The 12,414-nt window shown below is 36.3% G+C and overlaps 1 protein-coding gene across 5 annotated transcripts in view; it reads right to left on the minus strand.

The window, feature by feature from the left end:
- The window catches only part of BACH2 (BTB domain and CNC homolog 2), a 408,794-nt gene that overhangs the window by 330,009 nt on the left and 66,371 nt on the right, over positions 1–12,414 (minus strand). For 2 of the 5 annotated variants that reach the window (XM_074187167.1, XM_074187166.1), the window contains one exon: positions 1–12,414. This exon is cut by the window's right edge. The exons of the other annotated variants lie outside the window; for them this stretch is intronic. The gene's annotated coding sequence lies outside the window, so the exon portion shown is untranslated. 5 annotated transcript variants of the gene reach the window in all.

The raw sequence follows: 12,414 nt of genomic DNA on the forward strand, positions 1-12,414 counted from the left end.
CTCCTTCAGGAAGTCCGCAGATTTAATTCACTTCAATCCAATATGTATCAATGCCTCACAGGTTACTAGACAAGTGAAAGAAAAAACCAAAAGTCACTTCCCTCAAGGAGCTTACATTCTATAGAGGAATAACAACATGGATTGATAAGTAAATATGAATAAGTACAAAGTACATATTTTTAGGTACAAAGGACATGTTTTTTTTAAATCACAAAAATTTGAGAGGGGGATGTGCCAAGCATCAGTAAGGGTGAGGGAACAGAATAGATTTCCTGCAGGATGCAGAGTTTGAGTTGAGCTCTGAAGGAAGATGACCGATGATGGAGAGGTAAGAATACAAAAGTGAGGAGGGAGAGCAGATACAAGGTCCCGGATATCACCTTTGCAAAGCACAAGAAGGGAGGTAAAATATTCTGGATGGACATTAGTAAAGCTGGATGCGCATTAGTAAAGGAGGCTGGTTTGGCAGAAATGTGCAATGTGTGGAGGGCAATGAATAACAAGGCTGGAAAGAAAGGTTGGCTGGAGCCAGAAGAGTTTTAAAAGCTATTTTATTCTAGAGGTAAGAGGGAAACACTGAGATTTCCTGATCAGAAAAGAGACCTTGTGAGACTTGTGCTCTGGGGACATCAATTTACCAACTATGTAATGGATAGGTTAGAGCGGGGAAGAGACTGGAAGCACAGAGATCAATTAGGAGGCTGCTGTCCTAGTCTAGGAGAGAGGAGACGAGGGTATGAACTTAGAAAAGGTGAGAATGTGAAATATTCTGTATAAGTAAAAATTGACAAATGATTATGTATGAAATGAAAAGAAAGAGAAAAATTCACGTAGACTCTGATGCTACAATGCAGGCTGAGGTTTGGGGAAAGATGATAAACTATTTGAGACATGGTCAGTTCAAGAGGCCTCTGGGACATTTAGTTAAAGGTATCTAATTAGGCAGCTGGTGATTCAAGAGGATCACTGTAGGCATAAAAATGATGGCTAAACTCATGGAAGCTGAGAGGATCACCATGAGGGAGAAAAATCAGACAGAAAAGTAAAATAGGTCCCTGCCAGCACAATTCTACCTTTTAATGCAATTTTATATCCTCTTTCCCCCCAACTCCCAGAAAATACTAATCTGACCTTTAAAATCTAACCAAATCCAAGTTCCTTGAGGTTAAAGGACAAGGTCTATTTTTTGACATGCATCTCAAACATCCAGAACTCTGCTAATTATAGGGTGTATAGGATGCAGGTTTCTCCATTTGAATATATCTTTCACACAGCTGCCAAAGCCCAACTCTAACACCCTACTACTCATCGATCCCTTTACCTTCAGGATCAAATATAAAGTCCTTCACTTGGCATTTAAAGCTCTTTTCATTCTAGTCTCTTGCTCCCTTTCTGTTCTTATGCTCTCATGTCTCCATGCTCCAGCCATACCAGCCTTTTGTCCTATTCATTGCATCTAACACAGAAAGGCCATCTTTCACCCCTATGGCTGGCCCCCATGCCCCAAATACCTCTAAACGCCCAACTCTTAGAATTCCTGGATTCCTTTAAGATCCTGTCCTGTTCAAGTAGACCACCCTTCCGTCCTTTCCTAAAGCTATCTCCTCTGGGGTTAACTTCCATCTTTTCGGTAACTACATCTGTTTTGATTTATATATGTTGTCTTCCCCTACAGATTGTAAGCTCCTTGAGGGCTGAGACTGGTTTGGAGGAGTTTCTTTGGTTGTTGTCTTTTGTCTCAAGTGCTTATCACAATGCCTAGTGGGGAGTAATTACTTTATAAATGTTCACTGGTTGAGTACATATTCATGAAATACTTGCTTTGCACTCTCAATAGGAAGGCAGGGGTTTCTTACCCCAAACTTGAGTGGTTTGTTAGTATAAAGCCCTGTGCTAAAGAGTTATTTATTTTGTTCTCCAAAGAAAAGAAAAATATTTGTTAAAACGATAAAACAAACAAACAGACTGCAATGCTATTGGGTAACCCGCAGAGAAGTCAAATTTGGAGGAAGTACAATCTTACAACCTGATGCCTATTTCTTAGACCTTCCCGGAGAAAATACCTCTTGGCTTTTAGGATAAATAAGAACGTTGGAAGGTCCTTTTATCACTATTACAAGTGAAATTAAGGGCAACTAGATGTGCTAATGGACAAAGTACAAGGTCTGAAGTCAGGGAGACTCCTCTTCAAATCTGGCCCTGTGTGAGACTGGACAAGTCACTTAACTTTCCTTGCCTCAGTTTCCTCATTTGAAAAATAAGTTGGAGAAGGAAACGGAAAACCATTCTAGTATCTTTGACAAATGGAGTAACAAAGGGTTGGACATGGCTGAAAAAAAAGAACAAAGTGAAATGATCATGAGGTACTTGCTGAGGACTCCCTACATAGAGTGATGTAGAGCTTAGAATTGAATTTGAAATTCAAATCACACTCAACCTAAAGAACCGGGATGGGACCCTGGATTTCCTTGAGATGGGGAACTCCCTGGTGAAGAAATTCCTTCCCTCAATGCAGTTCAACAACTTTCTGTTCAATATATAGTCTTAGAGTCTAATTTATAATTATAATTCATAATCTTTATAGTCTTATTGCTTTTTGACCCCAGGGCCTTTTATACTCAAAAACTGATGACTTTAAAAGTTTTTGTTTCCATGGGTTATATTTATCAATATTTACCATATTCGAAATTTAAAATAATTTTTAAATGTACTAATTCATTTGAAATAATAAGTCATTATATGTTAACATTTTAATGAAAATAATTAGTTTCTCAAACAAAAAAATTACAGAAAAGAAGTTGTTTTAGATATTTTTACAAATCATTGCAATGTCCAGTTTATTAAAAGATATGCTTCCTTCTTGTTGGGTTTGATTCCACTATACTTTAGATTAGGTTCTCTTTACGGAACATTCTATTATGGTCCTTTCATAAGCAGATTCTCACATAAGCAACAAAACCAACAAAGACTAGGAGGCTTCTCATCCTGTATACTGAGAACACTCTACAGATTATCAGAACAAATACATCCCACATATATTTCTCACAAACTTCAGAATTTGAATTTTTAATATATGTTCATGTAAAATACAGAACAAATTCAAGGTCTTAGTATTCTCTCCAAGTTGGTCTGGGCAGATGCTCATTTTAGTACCTAGAATGAATTTGATTTCCACTAGCCTGTGGGGACTCATTTACTCCAGCTCGAATTTTACAGTGGAAGACAGTAAGAAAATAGGTTTTAGTTTACCAAATTTTCACTTAAAGGTAATTTGTTTTTTAAATTTTTTTCTCAATTACATATAAAATTTTAAAAACTTTTTTTTACAACTTTTGAGTTCCAGATTCTCTCTCCCTCTTCTCACTCTGCTTGGGAAGGAAAATAATTTGATATATATTATACATGTACATATTAGCCATGTTGCTAAAAAAAACACAAACCCAAGAAAAATCAGATTAAAAATGTATGCTTCGACCTGCACTTAGACTCCATCAACTCTTTCTCTGGAGCTGGGTAACATTTTTCTTCATAAGTCCTTTGGAATTGTCTTGGATCACTATTGTTGAGAAGAGCTAAGGCATTTATAGTTGGTTATTCATATCACTGTTACTATGTAGTACAATGTCTTCCTGGGTCTAAGCTCACTTTGAATCAGTTCATGTAAGTCTTCCCAGGTTTTTTTCTTTTGAAACCATCCTGCTTGTCATTTCTTATTATCCAATAGTATTTCATAGTAATCATATACCACAACTTATTCAACCAGTTCTAAATTGATGGTCATTCCCTCAATTTCCAAATCTTCTCCAACACAAAAAAAAGAATTATATGAATATTGGTACATGTGGATCTTTATACCTTTTCTGTGATCTCTTGAGATATAGACCTAGAAATGGTATTTCTGAGTTTGTGAATGGCTTTATGAACCTTTGAGCACAGTTCCAAATTGCTCTCCAGAATGGTTAGATCAGTTCACAATTCCCACCTATTAGTGTCCAATTGATCTGATAAGTGGGAGGAAGTACCTCAGAGTTGTTTTAATTTGCATTTCTCTAATCATATGACTATATGTAGTTTTATTTTCTTCTGAAAACTGCCTGTTCCTATCCTTTGACTATTCATAAATTAGGGAATGATTATATTCTTAAATATTTGACTCAATTTTTCACATACTTGAGAAATGAGACCCCTATCAGAAAAACTAGCTGCAATTCCCACCCCTACCCCAGTTTCCTTTATGATTAGTTCTGTTTGTGCAAAGCCTTTTTAATGTAATCAAAATTACCCATTTTATATTCCATAATATTCCCCATCTCATTTAGTCACAAATTCTTCTCTTATCCAAAGATATGGCAGTTTTAAAATCTTCCACATTCCTCTAATTTGACTATATCACTTTCTATGTTCAAATCATGAACTCATGTTGATCTTTCATCACATTAAATGCTGGCCTATATAACTAGTCCCTAGCATTTATCAAATGCTAGGGTTCTATGGTATTTATTATTTAGTAATTTGTACCTAATCTATTACCATGTTAAGTAATTTGCTCAAGGTCACACAGGTAATTAAGTGTCTGAGGCTGGATTTGAACTCAGGTCCTCCTGACTCCAGGGTCGGTGCTCTATTTCCTACCCCTATATTTCTTAGTCATTATCATGTTTTGATGAAACATCTTTGTAATACAGCTTTAAATCTGATAATATGAGGTCATATTTTTCCCATTTATTACTCATTTGATATTCTTCATCTTATGTTCTTCAGATTAATTTTGATATTTTTTTCTAGGTCTCTCTAGATTTGGGGGAGGATTTATTTGGTATGGTATGTATAAGTAAATTAAAGGAGAATTATCATTTTTATTACACTGATTCAGTCTACCCATAAGCAATTAATATTTTTCCAGTTGTTTAGCTCTTACTTTATATGAAAAGTGTTTTGAATTATATTCATATAGCTTCTGGATTTGTCTTGGCAAGTAGGCCCCCCAACTATTTCTGGTCTTTGCTGGTAATACACACACACACACACACACACACACACACACACACACACACACACACACTCTTGTTTTAGGTGGGTTTATTTTACATGCTACAACTTTACTGAAATTAGTATTTCCACTAGTTTAGTTGATTCTCTAGAATTCTCTAAGCTTACAATCATATTGTCTGCAAAGAGGGATAGTTTTGTTTTCTCATTACCTATTTTAAATCCTTCAATTTGTTTCTTCTTTTATTGCTCTAGCTTGCATATCTAGTATTAATATTGAATATTCAATAGTGGTGATAATGGGCATCTTTGCTTCACCCAGATTTTATTGGGAAGGTTTCTAGCTCATCCCCATTACAGATAAGGTTGCTGACAAGATAGTTTTTTTAAGGAAATCTGCATTTATTACTTTTTTTAAAGGTGTTTTTAACAAGAATGAGTATTATAATTTGTCATAGGTTTTTTCTGCTATATTGAGATAGTCACAGATTTTATTGTTGATATGAATTATGCTATTTTTTCTATTATTGAACTAGATATAAATGCCACCTGATCATAGTGTAATACATTGCTATAATCTCCTTGCAAATGTTTTTATTTAAAAATTTTACATCAAAATTCATTAGGAAATTGGACTAGTTTTCTTTCTCTGTTTTCACTTTTCCTGATTTGGGAATTAGCAACAAATTTGTTTTGTAAATGGAATTTATTTTTCCAAATAGTTTATATAATATTGGAATTATATGTATTCTCTGATCATGAGGACTTTTTCTTAGGGAGCTCATTGATGGCTTGTTTAATTTCTTCTCTAAAATAGGTATTAAGCACTGTATTTCCTCTTCTGTTAAGCTAGGTTATTTATATTTTTGTAAATATTCATCAATTTCATTTACATTGTTAGTTTATTGACTCACTACACAAAATCTCCAAATAATATCTGCTTTCATTTTATCTTCATTGATGGTGAATTTATTCTTTCCATTTTCAATATGTAATTTGTTTTTATTTTTTTTAAATCAAATTTATTAGTTTCTCTATTTTAACGTTTATCCACACCCCCCATGCAAAAATACCTCAAATAAACCAGCTCCTAGTTTTATTTATTAGTTCAATGGTTTTTTAAATTTTTATTAATCTAGTCTTTGATTTTTAATGTGGTATTTTAATTGGTTATTTTTAATTTGTTCTTTTTTTCTATTTTTTAAATTGTATGCCTAATTCATTGATCTAATTTATTTCTTTTGTTGATGTCAGAATTTAGAGATATAATTTTAATTGCATTGTGGTCTAAAAAGGATGAATTTAATATTTCTGCTTTTTTGCATTTGTTTGTGGTGTTTTTAATGCCTTAATACATGGTCAATTTTGGGGTAAGAACCACATACATCTGAGAAAAAGGCATACTCCTTTCTATTCCCATTCAATTTTTCTCCAGAGGTCTATCATATCTAACTTTCTAAAATTCTAATCATCTCCTTAGCTTCTTTTTTTGTTTATTTTATGGTTAGGTTTATCTAGTTCTGGAAGGGAAAAGGGATTTATTTTTGCTTTTATCTTGTCTGAGATCTTGATTGCTGCCCCTGCTTTTTTTAAAAAACTAAAGCTGAAACACAATAGTTTCTGCTTCAGCCCCTTAGTTTTTATTCTTTGTGTGTGTCTCTCTCATTCTTGTAAATAATATACTGTTGGGGGACAGCTAGGTGGTGCAGTGGACGCTTAATAATTACCTAGCCGTGTGGCCTTGGGCAAGCCACTTAACCCCATTTGCCTCGCAAAAAACCCTAAATAAATAAATAAATAATGTGCTGTTGGATTCTAGCTTTTAATCCATTCTATTTGCTTTGGTTTTATGGGAGAATTCATCCCATTCACAATTATGATTATTGTGTTTTCCTCCAACTTTCTTTATCCCATTTATCTTTTTCCTCTTTTTTTACCTTCTCCCTACTCAAAAGTCTGTTTTGCTTCTGACCACTGTCTCCCTAATTCACCTTCCCTTCCTTTAGTCCCCCATTTTCCTTTTTTGTCCCCTTCTCACCTACTTTTCTAAAGACGAAGATGAATTTCTACATTCAACTGAATGTGTTATTCCTTATTTGTACCAATTCCAATGAGAGTTAAGACTTAAGTATTGCTTGCTATCTGCTCCCATCAGCCCCCCCCAACTGAAAACCTTTTTGTATTTCTTTTATGTGAGATATTTTCCTTATTATTCCTTTCCCTTCCCCCAAGGGACCCTCTTTTTCTCCCTTTAATTTTATTTTTTGAAAGCATCCCATTATAGTCAACTCACACCCATACTCTCTATTTATATGTCTTCTAACTGCCCTAAGAATGAAAAAGACCTTAGGAATTACAATTCGCACCTCCTCATATAGAAATACAAAAGCAGTTTAACCTTATTGAATCTCATTTCTTTTTCACTTTTACCTATTTATGCTTCTCTTGTATTTGAAAGTCAAATTTTCTATTTAGCTCTGGTCTTTTCATTAGGAATGCTTGAAATTTCTCTATTTCATTAAATATCATTCCTCCCCTGGAAAGATTATACTCAAGTTTTTCTGGATAAATTATTCTTAGTTGTAATCCTTGATCCTCTGTCTCAGAGAATAACATATTTCAAGGCCTCCAATCCTTTAATGTGCAAACTGTTAAATTATGTGTTATTCTGATAACAGGATTTATTTGATTTGAGTCTTATTGGATGCTTGCAATATGTTCTCTTTGACCTGGAGGCTTTGGACTTTGGTAATAATATTCCTGGGAATGTTCAATTTGGGATTTCTTTTAGGAAGTGATCAATGAATTATTTCAATTTCTATTTTACCCTCTGGATCTAGGGTTTCAGAGATATATTCTTTGATAATTTCTTGAAATATATATCTATAGACATTTGGGGGGAGGCATGACATTCAGATAGTCTAACAATTCTTTTTTTATTATCTTTTTTTTTTTTGCAAGGCAATGGGGTTAAGTAATTTGCCCAAGGTCACACAGCTAGATAATAAGTGTTTGAGGTCACATCTGAACTCAGGTCCTCCTGATTCCAGGGCCAATGCTCTATCCATTGCGCCACCTAGCTGCCCCTAGTCCAATAATTCTGAAATTATCTCTCCTTGATCTATGTTCAAGGTTAGTTATTTTCTAGCTGAGCTATTTCACATTTTCATCCTTTTTTTTCCCCCATTCTCTTGATTTTTTTTCATTGCTTCTTGATGTCTCATGGAATTATTAGCTTTTATTTGCCCAATTCTAATTTATAAGGAATTATTTTTTCAATACTTACTTTTTTGTACCTCTTTTTCCTTTTGACCAATTCTACTTTTTTAATGAGTTCTTTCAGTGAATTTTTTTGAAGATTTTTGAGTTTTGAGTTTTACAATTTTTCTCCCATCTTACTTCCCTCCCTCCACCCCACCCCCATAGAAAGCAATCTGTCAGTCTTTGTTTCCATGCTGTACGTTGATCCAAATTGAGTGTGATGAGAGAGAAATCACATCCTTAAGGAAGAAACAAAATGTATAAGAGATAACAAGATCAGACAATAAAATATCTGGGTTTTTTCCTAAATTAAAGGGAATAGTCCTCTTTCAGTGAATTTTTGTATTCCCTTTTCCATTTGGACAATTCTGTTTTTTAAAGTGTTACTTTCTTTAGTATCCTTTTGTATATATTTTACCAAGCTTAATTTCTTGTTCCATTCATATCATTTCCAAGTATTTCCTTTATGTCTCTTATTTGGCATATTTTTAAAGACTTTATTTTTTATTTGCACATTACTAAAATATTCTTGTTTTAAGAATAAACATAAAACCCTCTCCCCCATAAAAATATAAAACCTCATAAGAAATAAAGCAAAAGAAAGAAAAAAAACATGTTTCAGTCTGTGTTCTGATACCATCAGCTCTGTCTCGGGTGGATCACTTTCTTTATCATTAAGTCCATCATAGAGTTACTTCCCTATTTTTCCAGAGTTGCTGTTGCTAATTATAATTCCCTTCATCCATTCCTCCCCACTATCATCTATGATATTTTCTCTTTCATTTCACTCTGTCCCTCTTCAAAAATGTGCTGTGGGGCAGCCAAGTGGTGCAGTGTACAGAGAGCACTGGCCCTGGGCCAAGAGGCCCCAAGCCTACATCCCACCAGAGACTACCCAGCCCCATGCTCCCGGACAGGGCCCCCAATCCCAACACCCTGAAAAAGTAAAAAAGAAAATGTGCTATTCCCCATCCCCCTTTCTCTCCTTTTTCCTCTAGATGTCTATACCCTATTGAGTGTGTATGGTGTTTCCTCTCTGAACATTTCTTCTAATGAGAATGAAGGTTCCCTCATTCCCCCTTCCATACCATTGCAAAAGATGCATGAAATATTTTTATATGAAATATCTTAGCCTATTCTACCTCTCCTTTCTCTTACTCCCAGTACATTTGCCTTTCACTCACTGACTCTAATTTTCCAATATTATCTTCAAATTCAGGTCTCTTCTGTGCTTCGTCTATAAAAGCTCCTTCTACCTGCTCTATTAAATGATAAGGTTGATATGAGTATTGTCAGTATCATCTTTCCATGCAGGAATACACGCAATTCATCATCATTAAGTGCCTTACAATTTACCCTTCTCCTCCTCCTCCTCTCTCTATGCTTCACCTGAGTTCTGTACTTGAAGGTCAAACTTTCTGTTCAGCTCTGGTCGTTTCAATAGGAACATGTGAAATTCCCCTGGTTCATTCAAAGTCCATCTTCTCCCCTGGAAGAGGATGCTCAGTTTTGCTGGGTAGTTGATTCTCAGTTGCATTCCAAGTGTTTTTGCCTTCTGGAATATCATATTCCAAGCCCTATGAGCCCTTAATGTAGTTGCTCCTAAGTCCTGTGTGATCCTGACTGTAGCTTCACAGTATTTCAGTTGTGTCCTTATGGCTGCTTGTAATATTTTCTCTTTGACTTGGAAGTTCTGGAACTTGGCTATAATATTCCTGAAGGTTGGTTTTTTGGGGGGAGGATCTCCTTCTGGGGGAGAGTGGTAGATTCTCTCCATTTCTATTTTACCCTCTGCTTCTGGGATATCAGAGCAATTTTCCTGTCTGAATTCTTTAAAAATCAGGTCAAGGCTCTTCCTGACCATGACCTTCAGGTATCCCAATAATTTTTCAATTATCTTTCCTGAATCTGTTTTTTTCCAACGAGATATTTCACATTTTCTTCTAATTTTCCATTCTTTTGGTATTGGAACTATTGTTTCTTGATTTCTCAGCTTCCTTTAGCTCCATTCTGCATCTGAAGGATTTGTTTTCCTCAGAGAACTTTCTTATCTCCTTTTCCATCTGGCCAATTCTGCTTTTTAAAACATTCTTCTCAATAACTTTTTGAATTGTTTTATCCATTTGACCTATGCTGGTTTTTAACATGTTATTTTCTTAAGCATTTTTTTGGCTCTCCTTGACTAAACTGTTGACTTGTTTTTCATTTTTCCCAATTTTTCTTCTATCTCCCTTACTTGATTTTCAAACTCTTTTTTGAGCTCTGTCATAGCCTCTATTTCTTGGAGTCTTTAGATGCAGAATCTTGAACTTTCTCATCTTCAGATTGAATATTTTGGTCCTACGTGGGACCAAAGTAATTATCTATGGTCAGGTTCCTTTTTTTTTCTGTTTACTCATTTCCCCAGCCTGTGCCTGTTTTTTTTTTCCCCCTGAGCTTTTGGGACACCCCCACAAGGACCTCAGTGCATGAGGCTCTGACTGCTCTCCTGGTCTATGAATGACCACAAGCTCACCCCTCTTTCATGGGGCTGTGGGGGGGGTGTCCCTGCTCTATGGGGGAGCCTAGACTGAGACCAGGATCTGAATGTGGTCAGAGTCCTGTTCCAGGGACAGACTTTGGAAGTATACCTTTGGTGGGCTGAGCACTCAGTGCTCAGTGCCTGGAAGCTCCTGCTGGGTGATGCTACAGGCCTGCTTCTGTTTCCCGGATCTTGGCTGCCGCGGCTGTGCTAAGGGTCTGGGATTCGTGCTTGTTCTGGCAGAGGTCTCCCCGCTGATCTTCCAAGTTGTGCTTGGTGCTCCCTGGGATGCAGGTCAGGAAACCTCTTCTGCTGCTGCTGAGACCCACTGTTCCCAGGCGCCCTGGTCTGGTTCCCAGGAAGTTGAAGTTCCTTTGCTCTGGTGTGAACTTCTCTACAAACCATTTTTTCACTATTTTCCAGGCTACCTTGGGCTGGAGAATTGCTTCACTGGATCTTTCTGTGGGTTCTGTCTCTCGAAAATTTAGTCATAATTTTAAGGTTTTTAAAATATTTTGGAGAGATCACCTAAGAGAGACTCTTTTCCTGCTGCCATCTTGGCTCTGCCCCCTTATCTGGCATTTTTAAATACTTCCTGGGCCTTCCAGGAATTGTTGTACGACTATTGTTCAATTCACATTTTTTCTTTGAAGTTTTGCTTTTATGGCTGTTTTAATATTGTTGTCTTTTCCTGAGTGTATGTCTTGATCTTCATTTGATTTCTATGGGTCCATTTTTTGTTGTGATTGTTTACTCATTTTTTCAATCCTTTTCTTGACTTTATGTTAAAGTTGCACTCTACTACTGGGGTGAAAAGTGCATTGTCCCAAGTTTCAGGTATTTTCTGCTGCTGTTTTCAAAACTAGTACTGGGGTCTCTAGGTTTTTGATGCTTCCATGGTGCTATGATCTAAGGAGGGCTGTGGCTACTGCTCTCCTGACCTGTGGTCTGATCTTTATCCAGGAAAAGTATTAGTACTCCTTGTGACCCTGAAACTATGATCAGGAACCCTACTCTTTAACAGTTACAATTGCTAGTGCTCCTTTCTGCCTTGGAATTGACCCTGGTCACTCCCTTGGTGAGTGACCCACAAGCACTCTTCTCTACCTTGAAACTGTGACCAGGGTCCTTGTTCTCCTGCAGCCACAAGTACAAGGTCTCCACTTTTGTCTTGAGTCTGTAAGTCAGATCTGCATATGGGCAATGCAATCCAGTACCAGCAAGGGGTCTCTTGTAACCTGTTTCTGAGCCCTGTCCAATCTCCTTAAAACATCTATGTGAGCTGAGAATTTCTAAAGCTGATGCTGTCCCTGATGCAACCACCTCCAAGACTTTGCACTGAACTCCAGACCAATCACTACCCCTGTGAGAAAGGCCTTTAATTAATATTCACCTCCTAAATAGCCATGGGCTAGAAAACTGCTTTACCTAAACTTTTTTTTTAACTTCTACAGCTCCAGAATTAGATTTAAAGTTTAATTTTAAATTAGTTTGGAGTGGAATTTGGGAGAGTGCTGGGAAGTTTCTGCTCCTATTTTGTTATCTTGGTTTTACCTTTCATTTACAGACAATCTGTCAGGGATCTATATTCTCAGTAAACATAGGGACACCTGTACATATATATGCATGCACACGTGTCAAGG

This window comes from Macrotis lagotis, chromosome 5 (genome assembly GCF_037893015.1).
Source record: "Macrotis lagotis isolate mMagLag1 chromosome 5, bilby.v1.9.chrom.fasta, whole genome shotgun sequence".
Lineage (NCBI taxonomy): Eukaryota > Metazoa > Chordata > Mammalia > Peramelemorphia > Peramelidae > Macrotis > Macrotis lagotis.